The sequence below is a fragment of the Ranitomeya imitator genome, chromosome 3, assembly GCF_032444005.1.
Source record: "Ranitomeya imitator isolate aRanImi1 chromosome 3, aRanImi1.pri, whole genome shotgun sequence".
Taxonomy (NCBI): Eukaryota; Metazoa; Chordata; class Amphibia; order Anura; family Dendrobatidae; genus Ranitomeya; species Ranitomeya imitator.
The window spans coordinates 364,325,559-364,340,054 of NC_091284.1; the positions used below are offsets into that span (position 1 = coordinate 364,325,559).

The 14,496-nt window shown below is 44.8% G+C and overlaps 1 pseudogene; it reads left to right on the top strand.

Annotated features, from left to right (window-relative positions):
- Positions 1-2,511: 2,511 nt before the first annotated feature.
- On the top strand, positions 2,512-9,454 carry LOC138671638 (piwi-like protein 1 pseudogene; annotated as a pseudogene).
- The last annotated feature ends 5,042 nt before the right edge of the window (positions 9,455-14,496 follow it).

Consider the following 14,496-nt stretch of genomic DNA (forward strand, 5'->3'; position numbering starts at 1 on the left):
TTGTGTTACTTTTGTTTGCTATTTTTTCTGTCCAGCTTGCTATATTGGTTTTTCTTGCTTGCTGGAAGCTCTGGGACGCAGAGGGAGCACCTCCGTGCCGTTAGTCGGTACGGAGGGTCTTTTTGCGCCCTCTGCGTGGTTGTTTGTAGGTTTTTGTGCTGACCGCAAAGCTATCTTTACTATCCTCGGTCTATTCAGTAAGTCGGGCCTCACTTTGCTAAAACCTATTTCATCTCTGTGTTTGTATTTTCATCTTTACTCACAGTCATTATATGTGGGGGGCTGCCTTTTCCCTTGGGGAATTTCTCTGAGGCAAGGTAGGCTTATTTTTCTATCTTCAGGGCTAGCTAGTTTCTCAGGCTGTGCCCGAGGCGCCTAGGTTTGGTCAGGAGCGCTCCACGGCTACCTCTAGTGTGGTGTGATAGGATTAGGGATTGCGGTCAGCAGAGTTCCCACGTCTCAGAGCTCGTCCTATGTTATTAGTAACTATCAGGTCACTTTGTGTGCTCTTAACCACCAGGTCCATTGTGTTTCTGAATCACCAGTTCATAACAGGTATACCAGCTCCTGGCAAGAGTTCAATTGGACAATCATATGGACGATGAGGGGGAAGCTGCTCAGCGTTCCTCTTGTCACATACGTCGGCATACTCATGGTACATAGCTGGTAGCTCTGAAAGCGTGGAGGATCCCTCAGGAACAGCACAAACTGCAACTTCTGGACCTATCTGTTTCTCCGGGAAGTGCAGCTCCCTGGTCTCCCAGTTAATTGTAGGGTTCTGAGCCTGCAGCCATGGCAACCCTAAAATGATGGGAAAATGGGGAGAAGCAATAAGCATAAAAGACAATCTCTCTTGATGATCTTTACCCATGAACACCTTCAAGGGTTCTGTCTCCTGATCCACTGGTCCAGAGTTTAACAGGGAACCATCCACAGTCTCCATCTGTACAGGAGTAGCTTTCTTCACGGGACGTATCCCATGTTTCTGGGCAAAAGAGATGTCCATAAAATTGCCACTTGCCCCTGAGTCAATCATGGCAGAGCTACACACCCATACCGAGTCAACCCAGAGTTTGATGGAGAGGGAGCAATGAGAGTTGTTCTTCTTACAGCTCAACTGGGATACTGTTGGGGAAACTTGAAAAATTGCTGCATTTATACAATCATCAGGCTCTGAAATAATGGAGTTTAAGTCCGAGAAGTCAGTATCTATAGCTGCAGATCTCCCTAGAACTTGAGATTCGGATTTGACAGATCCCCTTTCGCAGCACTCACAATGTATGACTGCTGCAGCAGTCTTACGAGAACGGTTGGGGCAGCTTGTAATGAAGTGCCCTGACTTACCACAATAGAAACATAGATTTTCTTTTAGTCGATGTTCCTTGCGGACATCACTCACCCGTCTCTGTAAGGAGTCCACCTGCATTGGTTCAGGTTCTGGTTCCCGTGTGGTTCGGCTCACAGACTCCTTAGCTGGGGAGGAAGGCAAGAAATGATTAGGACGATTAATTTCAGACCATCTCTCCTGTCTGCGTTCAGTAAGACGGGCATCAATACGGATGCAGTAGTTAATAAAGTCTCCCAACGCGGTGGGAGGGTCGGCACGAGCAAGTTCGTCTTTAATCATAGGAGACAACCCTTTACGGAAAATTGATTTCTACGCGGAACTGTCCCAAGTGGTATCAAGAGCCCATCTCCTGAAATCCAAGGCATATTCAGCTACTGAGCGCTTACCTTGGCGCAAAGCCAACATGGCTGCTTCAGCTGTTGCACCTCGGTTTGGGTCATCAAAAACCTGCCCCATAGCTGAAATGAAAGCTTCAAGATTATTTAGACATTCATCCTCAGTCTCAATCAGGGGGTTTGCCCACATCAGAGCTTTGTTGGAGAGCAGCATGATTATGGTTAGCACCTTGGATCGTTCGGAGAGAAATTGTGAAGCATGAGCAGAGAAAAACAGTTTGCACTGATTAATAAATCCCCTAAATTTTTCCCGTTCACCGCCAAAACGGAAAGGTGGCAACTTTGGAAACCCAGAACCCGGGGATGTGGATGGTGCCAGGACTCGTTCCTCCAGAGCCTCAATCCTGTTTCGCAATTCCTGCGTATTTTGTCCGAAAACTTGCAAGTTGTGATTATTAAGATCTTGCTGGCTTGTAAAGCTGGTCTTTAAAGCCTGAATATCCGCAAGAATCTTATCAGTAACTCCACATAAATCTTTTACACGAGCCTCCATCTTCCCAGATATTTTACGGCAGAAAAGCTGGAAAAGAGGAAAGAGCGCACAATAATGTTTACCTGTGGTAACACACCTGGCTGAAAAAAGGGAATGCGCTCACCTGAAATGGTTGTGAGAAGTCACAACCACTGTCGTCACAGAATGTATAAATTAATATCTTCCCAGATCATTTAAGATAGAAATGCTGGAAGAGAAACAAGGGCGCACAATAGTGTTTACCTGTGGTAACATACCTGGCTGAGAGAACAAAAAAAAGAATGTGCTCACCTGAAATGGTTGTGAGAAGTACAACCACTATCATCACAGAAGGTATAACTGGATATCTGGCATTCACAGTCCACAGCAGACTCTAACGTTGGCTTCAGAATCTTGTCAAATGTAAAATACAGTCTGTATAGAGTCTTGTGCGTGGGTGCTAGGAAACACAGAAGACACAGGCTTGTTTAAGTAGTTCTTGTATTACTTCATACAAGTAAGGGTTAACACAGTTGCAGGCAGGATACAAGACAGGCAGGAATAAACCTTAAGTCCATCTAGTTACAGAAACAGGTTAAAGGTTCTCTCTCTACTTCCCTTGCCAATGTTGATGGTAAGCTGAGAGATTCCTGAGTCCACACATGTCCAAGGATCTGAAGTAGAAGGTGGTTAGGATAATAAGTCCAAGTCTTCCAGGAGCAAGGTGTCAAGTAAACTGCAGACTTGATTCTGAAGCACTGATTAAACAGCTGATGCTGCTTAAAAGGGCAAGTGGCAGAGAACAGGGCGGAAACATTGAAACTGAGAACTCCATGCAGGTTAAGGGCAAAGTAGATACAGCAGAACAGAAAGCAAAATGGCCGACAGGAAAAACTAGGTTCTACAAAAAATAACAGCAGATATAGCAAATCATCTAAAACCTTACAGGGCGCCAGAGAGGTCTGCCGTTAGCAGCAGCAGAGAGACCACCGCCCGAGGTTCTGCAGGTGTCATCTGGACTTGCAGATGTGTCTATCGGGGAACAGGGCAGCCGTAGGTGTGACTTCCATGACATCGGGGTGAACACCCGGAAGACTATCAAACACGTCCAAAAATCAAAAGCTGGCGCCTCTGGAACCAAGATTGCTCTTATGACCAATCACACCAATCTAGTGTCCCGACCATAGTGGGCCCTGTACCAGTATCACGTTGACTTCAACCCCGCCATGGAGTCCAAGCGTTTGCAGTATGGCCTCCTTTACCAGCATGAAGAAACTATCGGGAAGGCGCGGGCATTTGATGGAACTGTGTTGTTTTCACCAAAAAGACTGAATAAGGTCATCAAGGTGTTCAGCAAAACTCGAAATGGAACGAACGTGCATATAACAATCATCTTGACCAACGAGCTTCCACTGACCTCGCCCACCTGCTTCCATTTCTATGACATCATTTTCCGAAGACTCCTGAAGATAATGGATATGAAGCAGATAGGATGAAACTATTACAACCTGAGTGACGCCACCGAAGTCAGAGCCCAGAGACTCGCCATCTGCCTGGGGTTTTCCACCTCCATCCTCCAGTTTGAGTCCAGCATCATGTTGAGCATTGATGTCAGCCATAAAGTCCTCAGCAGTGAGACTGTGCACGTCATTATGAGCAGCCTCTACTCCTCGTGTGGCCCTCAGAGGTTCCAGGACATCTGTTGCAAGGAGCTGATCGGAAAGATCATCCTCACCAAGTCCAACACTAAAACCTACCATATAGACGAGATCGCCTGGAACATGACTACAACGTCCACCTTCAAGAAGGCAGATGGAAGTGAGATCAGCTTTGTGGACTACTAGAAGAACCAATACAATGAACAAGTGAAAGACATGATCCAGACTCTAATCGTGAACATCCCCAGAGGCCCAAGCCAGGAGCCACAGACGGAGCCATCATACTGGTGCTAGAGTTCTGTAACCTAACAGGTCTGACAGATAGAATGAAAAACGACTTCAATGTCCCGAAAGATCTGGCCGTTCACACCCGTTTACCATCAGAACAGAGGGACCGGCAAGTTGGGAAGTTCATGAACTACATGAACAAGGATGAGAGCATTAAGAAAGAGCTACGTGACTGGGGGCTGAATTGTGATACCGAATTGCTACAGTTCGAAGGGAGAATCGCACCTCCGGAAATAAAACATGCAAAAAGACAAATCTGCTGATTATAATCCACAGTTTGCTGATTGGTTGCAAGAGCAGAGGGGTCCCGTTCTGATCAGCCTCCGAGATATGAATAATTGGCTGCTCTTTTACACCTGGAGAAATTAGAATGCAGCGATCGCTCTTCTGCAGAACCTGATCAAGATCACACAGCAAATGTGCATCAAGATGAACCGGGTGTTGGTTGAAGTCGAGGAATTTTTGGGGGGGAGTTTGGTGAAATTTGAAAACAAGAGTAGAACAAGGCTAGCAGACAGAACTATGCAACTTAAGCCTGCTAAGCTACGATTTTTCCACCATCGATACACCAGGCCTCAGAGTGACAAAATAGACTGTATACATTTTTTTAGTTTTTTCTGGATTTTTTGAAAAAAAACAAAAATTAGTTTAACAAGTCTAGCAGACACAACCATGCAACTTATGCCTGCGAAGCAATGATTTTTCCACCAGAGATACACCAAGCCTCAGCCTGACATAACAGACAGTATAATTTTTTTTGTTTTTTTTTCAGATTTTGTTTTTTTAACTAAAAATGAGTTGAACAAGACTAGCAGACAGAACTATGCAACTTATGCATGCAAAGCTACGATTTTTCAACCACAGATACACCAGGCCTCAGCCTGACATAACAGACTGTATAAATTTTCTTTCATTTTTTTTTAAACAATAAAAACTGAGTCCACCAAGGCAATAAGACAGAACAATGCAACATATGCATGCAAACAAAAGATTTGTACACCACAGATACACCAGGTGTGTGACGGAGATAACAGACTGTATAATTTTTAAAAATTTTTATTTTTTAAAACAATAAATACTGAGTAGACCAAAGGTAGCAGATAGAAGAATGCAATGTATGCCTGCAAAGCATGGATTTTGACACCACTGATACACCAGGCATCAGCCAGAGACAACAGGCTGATCAAAATGTGGCCTTTTTTTGGCACACCAAAATTTTGTCAAAAAGTTGGCTATGACACCTAAAAATAAAATTGGAGTGCTACAATTTTAAGATATTTAGCGCAATGATAAGCGATGCGTGTGTTGTACAACACGCAGTGATAAATATAACAAATGTGGCTAATTTTTTGGGGGCAAGCTAAAGTTTTTTAGTGCAGCAAAATGGTGTCCAAAAATGTTATAAGACACAACAAAATATTAGATAGTACCCCCAAAAAAGGCCAGATTGTTAGGCTCACTCACATCTGATGCCTGGGCCCCCCAAAAATTGGTAAAAAATTACATTTTCACGCTCTTGTATTGCAATGACATGGCTGTAGTCTGCAGCGTGACCAAGCAAATAAATGTTGGAAAAAGGGGGCTATGGATTGCTTTATAACAAAATGAGCAGGTATAATCCCAAAAAAAAAAATTGACACAGATAGCTGCAGCTAGGTATATATAAAATACGCAGCAGCAGATCGTAATGGAGCCTTTTGATGTTTGCAGGGAGATCTATACACTCACATAGAGTGCCTGCAAGCCTTGCAGTTATGTTGATATGAGCACATAGACTCCCCTGCCCAACTAGGACAATTAAAAACTAGGCCTGATGATAAGGAGCTGGTCTACTAGGCTTCTAACGCCCATACACGAAGTGCATGGGCTGAGAAACATTTTACCATGGGGGGTACCTTTTAAAAAAATCTTTTATTGACATCATAGAGAGGCTTGGCAAAAATTGGACTGCATGTAGCAGCACAGAACATGTTAAGCGTGGCGATCTAGTGGTGGAGAATGAGGAGACACTGCTGAAGGCCTCATGAAAAAATAGGCACAATGTAAAGGAGTATGTCTCCTACACTTGTAATGCCCATACACGCAGTGCATGGGCTGACAAACATTTCCCAAGGGGGATACATTTTTTAAAAATATACTATGGTCATCATAGACACCCTTGCCAAAAATTGGACTGCCTATAGCAACACAGAACATGTTAAAGGGACACTGTCACCTGAATTTGGAGGGAACAATCTTCAGCCATGGAGGCGGGGTTTGGGGTTTTTTGATTCACCCTTTCCTTACCCGCTGGCTGCATGCTGGCTGCAATATTGGATTGAAGTTCATTCTATGTCCTCCATAGTACACGCCTGCACAAGGTGCAATCTTGCCTTGCACAGGTGTGTACTATGGAGGACAGAGAATGAACTTCAATCCAATATTGTAGCCAGCATGCAGCCAGCGGGTAAGGAAAGGGTGAATCAAAAACCCCAAAACCCCGCCTCCATGGCTGAAGATTGTTCCCTCCAAATCCAGGTGACAGTGTCCCTTTAAGCATGGTGAATAGTGATATAGTGGTGGAGAATGAAGAGACATTGCTGAAGGCCTCATTAAAAAGTAGGCCCAATGTAAAGGAGTGTGTCTCCTACACTTGTAATGCCCATACACGCATTGCATGGGCTGACAAATATTTCTCCAAGGGGGATACATTTTTAAAAATATGCTATGGGCATCATAGACACCCATGTCACAAAATTGGACTGCCTATAGCAGCACAGAAGACTTTAAGCCTGGTGATCTAGTGGTGGAGAATGAGGAGAGATTGTTGAAGGCCTCATTAAATACTGGGCCCAATGTAAAGGAACGTGTCTCCTAGACTTGTAATGCCCATACACTCAGTGCATGGGCTGACAAACATTTCCGCAAGGGGGATACATTTTTAAAAATTATACTATGGCCATCATAGACGCCCTTGCAATAAATTGGACTGCATGTAGCGGCACAGAAGATGTTAAGCCTGGTGATCTAGTGGTGGAGAATGAGGAGACATAAAGATAAATCATACTGAAAAAAAAAATCCACAGAATCCACCGATGAAAGTAAATAACAACATGGAGGGGCGAGCACAGGTTCATATATATGATGCTAGATTGTGTCCAACGAGATATGTTTGTCCCTAGCAACAGCTCAGAGACAGGAATATAAAAAAATATATCTAATAGTATTTTAATATTTTCATATAGTAGAGGTATACACTGGGTTATAAAAGGACGGTGCAGAGATATTAAAACTGGAATATATAAGAATAAATGGGAAAAATATACGTACATCTCATTCTGATGACAGTTACCCCTGGGGGAGTTTATTTGGTTTCTAATTAGTAACCGGCATCAGAAAAACACTCTTGCACAAAAATTGAGTGACTTTTGCATAACGGAATACGTTCACCCTCGTGTTGTACTGGTTGTGGATGATGAGGATGAGAATAAGGAGGAGGATAACACCAAACAGACAAACTCAGGAAGTTGATAGCCATGTGTGGTTGGGGAGAGGTGCATGACCATACTTGACCATACACCTCCACAAAAAAGACAATGTATTAGAGGTTATGTTTTGCTGTTTTCACTTGGTTGTGTACAGAAATCTTGCCCAATCCAGCCCTTGTTCATTTTTATAAGAGTCAGCTTGTCAGCATTTTCAGTTGACAAGCTGATGCGCTTATCTGTTATAATTCCACCAGTGGCACTAAAAACCTGCTCTGACAGAACGCTAGCAGCACGGCAGGCCAGGACCTCCAAGGCATAGAGAGCAATGTTTATGCCACGTGTCCAGCTTGGATACCCAATAATTAAAAGGCACAGAGGAATCACGGAGAATGTTTGTACGATCTGCAAGGTACTCCTTCAGCATCTTCCCAAACATTGTACTTCTTGTGACAGCACCCCTTTCCTCTGTGCCGGCACAATGGGAGGGTCTGAGAAAACTGTCCCAAAACTTTGCCATTGTTCCCCTGCCTGAGCTGGATTGTACTTCTGTCTCTCTCGCTTGGACTCCTTGGTTGTACAACAAACTCTGACGTCTGCTGTCAGAGTTCTCACATGGGAATTTTCTAAGTAATTCCGCTACAAAGGCCCTCTGGTACAGCATCATTTTAGTACACCTCTCTGCCTCTGGCAGAAGATATTGAAAGTTCCCCTTGTAGCGTGGGTCTAGAAGTCTCACCAACCAGTAATGAGTGTCACCAAAATTTTTTATAATGCGAGAGTCGCGTGTAATGCAGCATAACATGAAGTCAGCCATGCGTGCCAAACTGTTAACAGGCAAGACCTCCGTGTCCTCACCAACTACATGACTTACCATGATGTCCTCCTCATCTTCCTCCTTCCTGTCCACAGGCCATCTCCGCTCAACAGATGGTATGACAGCTGTGCTTGTAGTACCGTCTGTAGCTCATGAAAGTAGCTACTGTTCTTCCACCTCCTCCTCATTGCCTACCAATCCACGTTGAGAAGACTTGAGGCTGGGCTGAGTGCATTCCCCCTGTATGGTTCCTTGTTCCATGTCCTCGTCCTTTGCCTGCAATGCATTCTCTTTAATTGTGAGCAGAGAGGATTTCAGAATGCTGAGAAGTGGGATGGTGATGCTAATTATGGCGTCATCGCCGCTCACCATCTTGGTGCAGTCCTCAAAGTTTTGTAGGCTGGTACATATGTCTGACATGCATGTCCACTCCTGAGGTTTTATGTGTAGAGTCTGAGCTGATTATTGACGGCTTTGTTGATGTTGGTAATCAACAACTGCCCTCTTCTGCTCACAAATCCTTAACCACATATGCAGCATAGAGTTCCAACGTGTGGGGACATCACACACCAGTCGGTAAGCCGGAAGCTGAAAATGATGCTGAAGCAAGGTACGGGTGGCTGAAGCTGTATCTGAATTTCTAAAATGGGCAGACAGTTGGCGTACTTTCAGTAGCATATCCGGCAGCTCCGGGTAGCTTTTCAGAAAATGTTGAACCACGAAGAAAAGCACATGGGCCAGGCAAGGTATGTATGTGGGCTCACCTTTCCTCAGAGCCGCCACCAGGTTTGGGCCATTGTCACACACAACCATGATAGGCTGTAGGTTCAGTGGTGTCATCCAAATATCTGACTGCTCTTTCAGCGCTGTCCACAACTCTTCTGCATTGTGCGGTTTGTCACTTTTGCAGATTAGCTTCAAAACAGCCTGTTGCTGCTTGGCTGAGGTAGTGCTGCAGTGCTTCCAGCTTGTGACTGATGTGTTGATATCAGAGATGAAGGCTGAGGAGGAGAAGGAGGTGCAGGAGCTGTAGACTGTGAGGGCAACGATGATTTATGTAGGGTCCTCAATCCTTGGCGTGGGGAGGATTTGTTTCATCCCAAGGTCCGACTGGGTCCTGGCTATCAATCACCATGTTAACCCAGGGTGCCATCAGTGAGATGTACCATCCCTTCCCACAAGCACTTGTCTACGTGTCCGTGCTTAGGTGGACTTTCCCAGTAACAGCATTGTTGAGTGCATGGGTAATGTTGTGGGACACGTGCTGGTGTAATACTGGTACAGCACACAGGGAGAAATAGTGGCGAGTGGGGACAGAGTACCTTAGGACTGCCACCGCCATCAGGTTGCGGATAGCTTCTGTCTCAATGAGCATAAAAGGCAACGTTTTGAGTGCAAGCAGAAGTGAAATGTTAAAATTTAGGACTATGGCCTGTGGGGAGTTGGCTGAGTATTTCTGCTTGCGTTCCAATGACTGGGGTATAGACAACTGAAGGCTGTGCTTGGACAAGGATGTGGACGGGCTTGATGATGGTGCTTCTTGACTGTGGGCAGCAACAGGTGCAGGGCTAGAGGTATCTTCACATGCATGGTGGACATGTGATTGGCTTCTACACAAAACAGTGGAAGAAGCAGTGGGGTCACCTGCAGACATGCAGACAGTGGTCCTGAAGCCTGGGGTTTGGCCCACAAAGTAGGGTGCTCTGCTGCCATGTGCCTGATCATGCTGGTGGGGTCAGGCTGGTAGTTTTGCTACCCATGCTGATGTGTGCATGGCAGGTGCTGCAAATGGCCTGTTTGGGGTTATCGTTAGCGTCTTTAAAAAATAACCAGACATGGGAAGATCTAACAGTTGGAATGACAACTTCCCTCATGTTGGTGTAATGGGGAACGGATGCACAGCTTCTGTCTGTGGCCACCACACTGCTTCTTCCTGCCTGTTGGGGTGATATGCCTCCTTCCCCATATGTGCTGTTGTCCTCGCTCTGCATGTCCTCTTGCCAGTATGGGTCAGTCACTATGTCATCCACCACCTCATCTTCCACATCCACACCCTGCTCATCCTTCTGACTTTCTGGCAATTGTGTCTCATCATCGTGCACCTCTTTTCCACAATCGCCTTTATTTGACCGGGGCTGGTAAAAGCTTTGGGCATCGCTACATGCAAACTCATCTGGCCCCACTTCAAGTTGACCAGCCGAGGGTCCGGAATCTTGAAAGTGAAAACTTAACAGCTCTTCGGAGTGTCTAAGTGTGGGATCAGTTTTCTCAGGGCACTCGGCTTGGTCGGAGGAAGGAGGATCAGGGTGAGGAATATGGCCACACTCACGGCTACTCAGACTTGACAGTATGGAGGACATGGTGGTGGTGGTGGCTAAGTGACTGGAAACATTATCCGCTATCCAACCAACAACCATTTCACACTGCTCTGGCTTCAATAGTGGTGTGCTGCGATACCCTAGAAACTGGGACAGTAAGGTCAAGCGAGAAGATGTGGATCTTTGTTGTGGCTCACTTTCAGCTTGGCGACAGCCTCGTCCTCTGCATGCACCATCAGCATCACGTCCACTTTCCCATCCTTTGCCTTGCCCATTTTAAATGGACTACTGAACTATTTCAAAAGCTCAACACAAATGTATTTATTTGGAGCAAATTTATATCTGATTAGTATGCCTTCAAAGCTACGATTTTTCTACCACAGATACAACAGGCCTCAGCCTGACATAACAGACTGTATACATTCTTTTGTTTTTTAGGGAATTTTTTTTAAGAGTGGAAAAAGGCTAGCAGACAGAACTATGCAACTTACTGCAACTGCAAAGCTACGATTTTTGGTGAATTTTTGAGAAAAATTAAAAAAGAGTTGAACAAGGCTAGCACACAGAACTATGCTATGTATGCCTGCAAAACTACAATTTTTTCACCACAGATACACCAGGTGTCAGCCACAGATAACTGACTGCAAAAAATATTTTTTGTTTTTTGGTGAATTTTCAAAAAAAAAATAGAACAAGGCTAGCACATAGAGCTATGCTACGTAAGCCTGCGAGACTACGATTTTTCCACCACAAATACACCAGGCCTCTGCCTGACATAACAGACTGTATAAAAATGTTTTTGGGTTTTTGGTGAATTTTTGAAAAAAAAGAAAAAATTAGAACGTAGCACAAAGAGCTGTGCTACATAACCCTGCGAGACTACAATTTTTCCACCACAGATACACCAGGCCTCAGCCTGACATAACAGACTGTATAATTTTTGTTTTGTTTTTGGTGAATTCTTGACAAAAGAAAAAAAAAAGAGTACAAAAAGGCTAGTACACAGATCAATGCTAAGTATGCCTGCAAAATTATGATTTTTCCACCACAGATACACCAGGCCACAGCCACAGATAACAGACTGTTTAAAAAAATTTTTTGTGAATTTTTGAAAAACAAAAGTAGAACAAGGCTAGCACACAGAACTATGATATGTATGGCTGCAAAGCTATGATTTTTCCAGCTCAGATACAGCAGGCCACAACCAGAGATCACAGACTATATAATTTTTTTTCTGTTGTATGTGAAATTTGCAAAAAAATAAAAAATGAGTATAACAAGGCTAGCAGACAGAACTATGAAACTTATGCCTTTGAAGCTACGATTTTTTCCACCACAGATACACAAGGCCTCAGCCTGACATAACAGACTGTATACATTTTTTTTAAATTTTGATTATTTTTGATAAAAAAAAAGGAGTGGAAGAAGGCTAGCAGACAGAACTATGCAATCTATGCCTGCAAAGCTACGATTTTTCCACCAGAGATACATGCCTCAGCCTTACATAACAGACTGTCTAAAATTTTTGAAAAAAAGTAAAAAAGATTTGAACAAGGCTTCCACACAGAACTATGCGACGTATGCCTGCAAAACTACGATTTTTCCACCACACAAATACTCCAGGCCACAGCCACAGATAACAAACTGTATAAAATAAATTTTCTCTTTTGGTGAATTTTTGAAAAAAAAAGTAGAACAAGGCTAGCACAAAGAACTATGATATGTATGCCTGCGAAGCTATGATTTTTCCACAACAGATACACCAGACAGCAGCCACAGATATCAGACTGTATAATTTTTTTCTCTTGTATGTCAAATTTGGCAAAAAATTAAAAATGAGTAAAACGAAGCTGGCAGACAGAACTGTGCTACGTATGCCTGCGAAATTACGATTTTTCCACCACAGATACACCATGTTAGGGCTAGCGGAACGCACCAAATAATAAAGGTACCTTCACACTGAACGATATCGCTAGCGATCCGTGACGTTGCAGCGTCCTGGCTAGCGATATCGTTCAGTTTGACAGGCAGCAGCGATCAGGATCCTGCTGTGCCATCGTTGGTCGGAGCTAGAAGGCCAGAACTTTGTTTCGTCGCTGGACTCCCCGCAGACATCGCTGAATTGGCGTGTGTGACGCAGATTCAGCGATGTCTTCACTGGTAACCAGGGTAAACATCGGGTTACTAAGTGTAGGGCCGCGCTTAGTAACCCGATGTTTACCATGGTTACCAGTGTAAATGTAAAAAAAACCAAACAGTACATACTTACATTCCGGTGTCTGTCCTCCGACGCTCTGCTTCTCTTGAATGTGTAAGCGCAGCGGCCGGAAAGCACAGCGGTGACGTCACCGCTGTGCTCTGCTTTCCGGCCGGCGCTCAGTGCAGAGAAGCAGAGCGCCGGAGAGGACAGACGCCGGAATGTAAGTATGTAGTTTTTTTTTTTTTTTTACATTTACGCTGGTAACCAGGGTAAACATCGGGTTACTAAGCGCGGCCCTGCGCTTAGTAACCCGATGTTTACCCTGGGTACCAGGGGACCGGCATCATTGGTTCGCTGGAGAGCTGTCTGTGTGACAGCTCTCCAGCGACCACACAGCGATGCTGCAGCGATCGGGATCGTTGTCTGGATCGCTGCAGCGTCGCTTAATGTGAAGGTACCTTTAGAGAAAAGGAATAAGGTGCGTTCGCAGTCCGGGGTCCACCGTGCAGAGATGGAACCTGCTGCTAAGCAATGACGGACTATATGGCGGTACAATGAGAATACACACACGGGTTAGCTTCACCCTGTGTGAAAGAAGCGAACCCTGCTGCGTCACAGGGCCGCAGTACTGCATGTAATGGAAATAATAATAAAGTAGCATGAGAGTGCATGTTGTGCCGCACTGACGGATGCCACTAACCACCCAGACTTGGGTTTAGAAAGCGCGGTGATAGCGCATGGTGCCGCACTGGCGGTCACAGCAATAGACACTGTTTGTGTACTATGTCATGATTCCAATGGCAGGGAATCACAAAAGGACAAGCACCAACGAGCTCTAGGGTGATGGAACCTGAGCTGACCGCGACCCTAAACCTGAACACACAAATAACAATAGCCGGGGAACGTGCCTACGTTGATCCTAGACGTCTCGCACCAGCCGAAGATCTAACTTCCCCTATTAGAAGAAACACAGACCTCTCTAGCCTCCAGAGAAATACCCCACAGAAATAGCAGCCCCCCACGTATAATGACGGTGAAATGAGAGGAAGGCACATACACAGTATGAAATCAGATTCAGCAAAATGAGGCCCGCTAAAACTAGATAGCAGAGGATACAAAAGTAAACTGCGCGGTCAGCAAAAAACCCTTCAAAAAACCATCCTGTAATTACTTGAACTCATGTTCCAACTCATGGAACATGAGGAGCAATTACAGCCCGCTAGAGCAACCAGCAGCAAAGAAACAATTATATGCAAGCTGGACAAGACAAAAATAAATCAAAACGTGGAACAAGAAAATCAAAAAACTTAGCTTGTCCTGAAGATTACTGAAGCCAGAAGCTGAGGTAACAAAACACTCTGATAACCTTGATAGCCGGCGGGGAAATGACAAGAAAGCCCGGTTAAATAGGAAACTCCCAAATCCTAATAGAACAGGTGGACACCAGAGACAGCAGAACACAAATCACCCAGTACCATCAGTAACCACCAGAGGGAGCCCAAAAACAGAACTCACAACAGTACCCCCCCCTTGAGGAGGGGTCACCGAACCCTCACG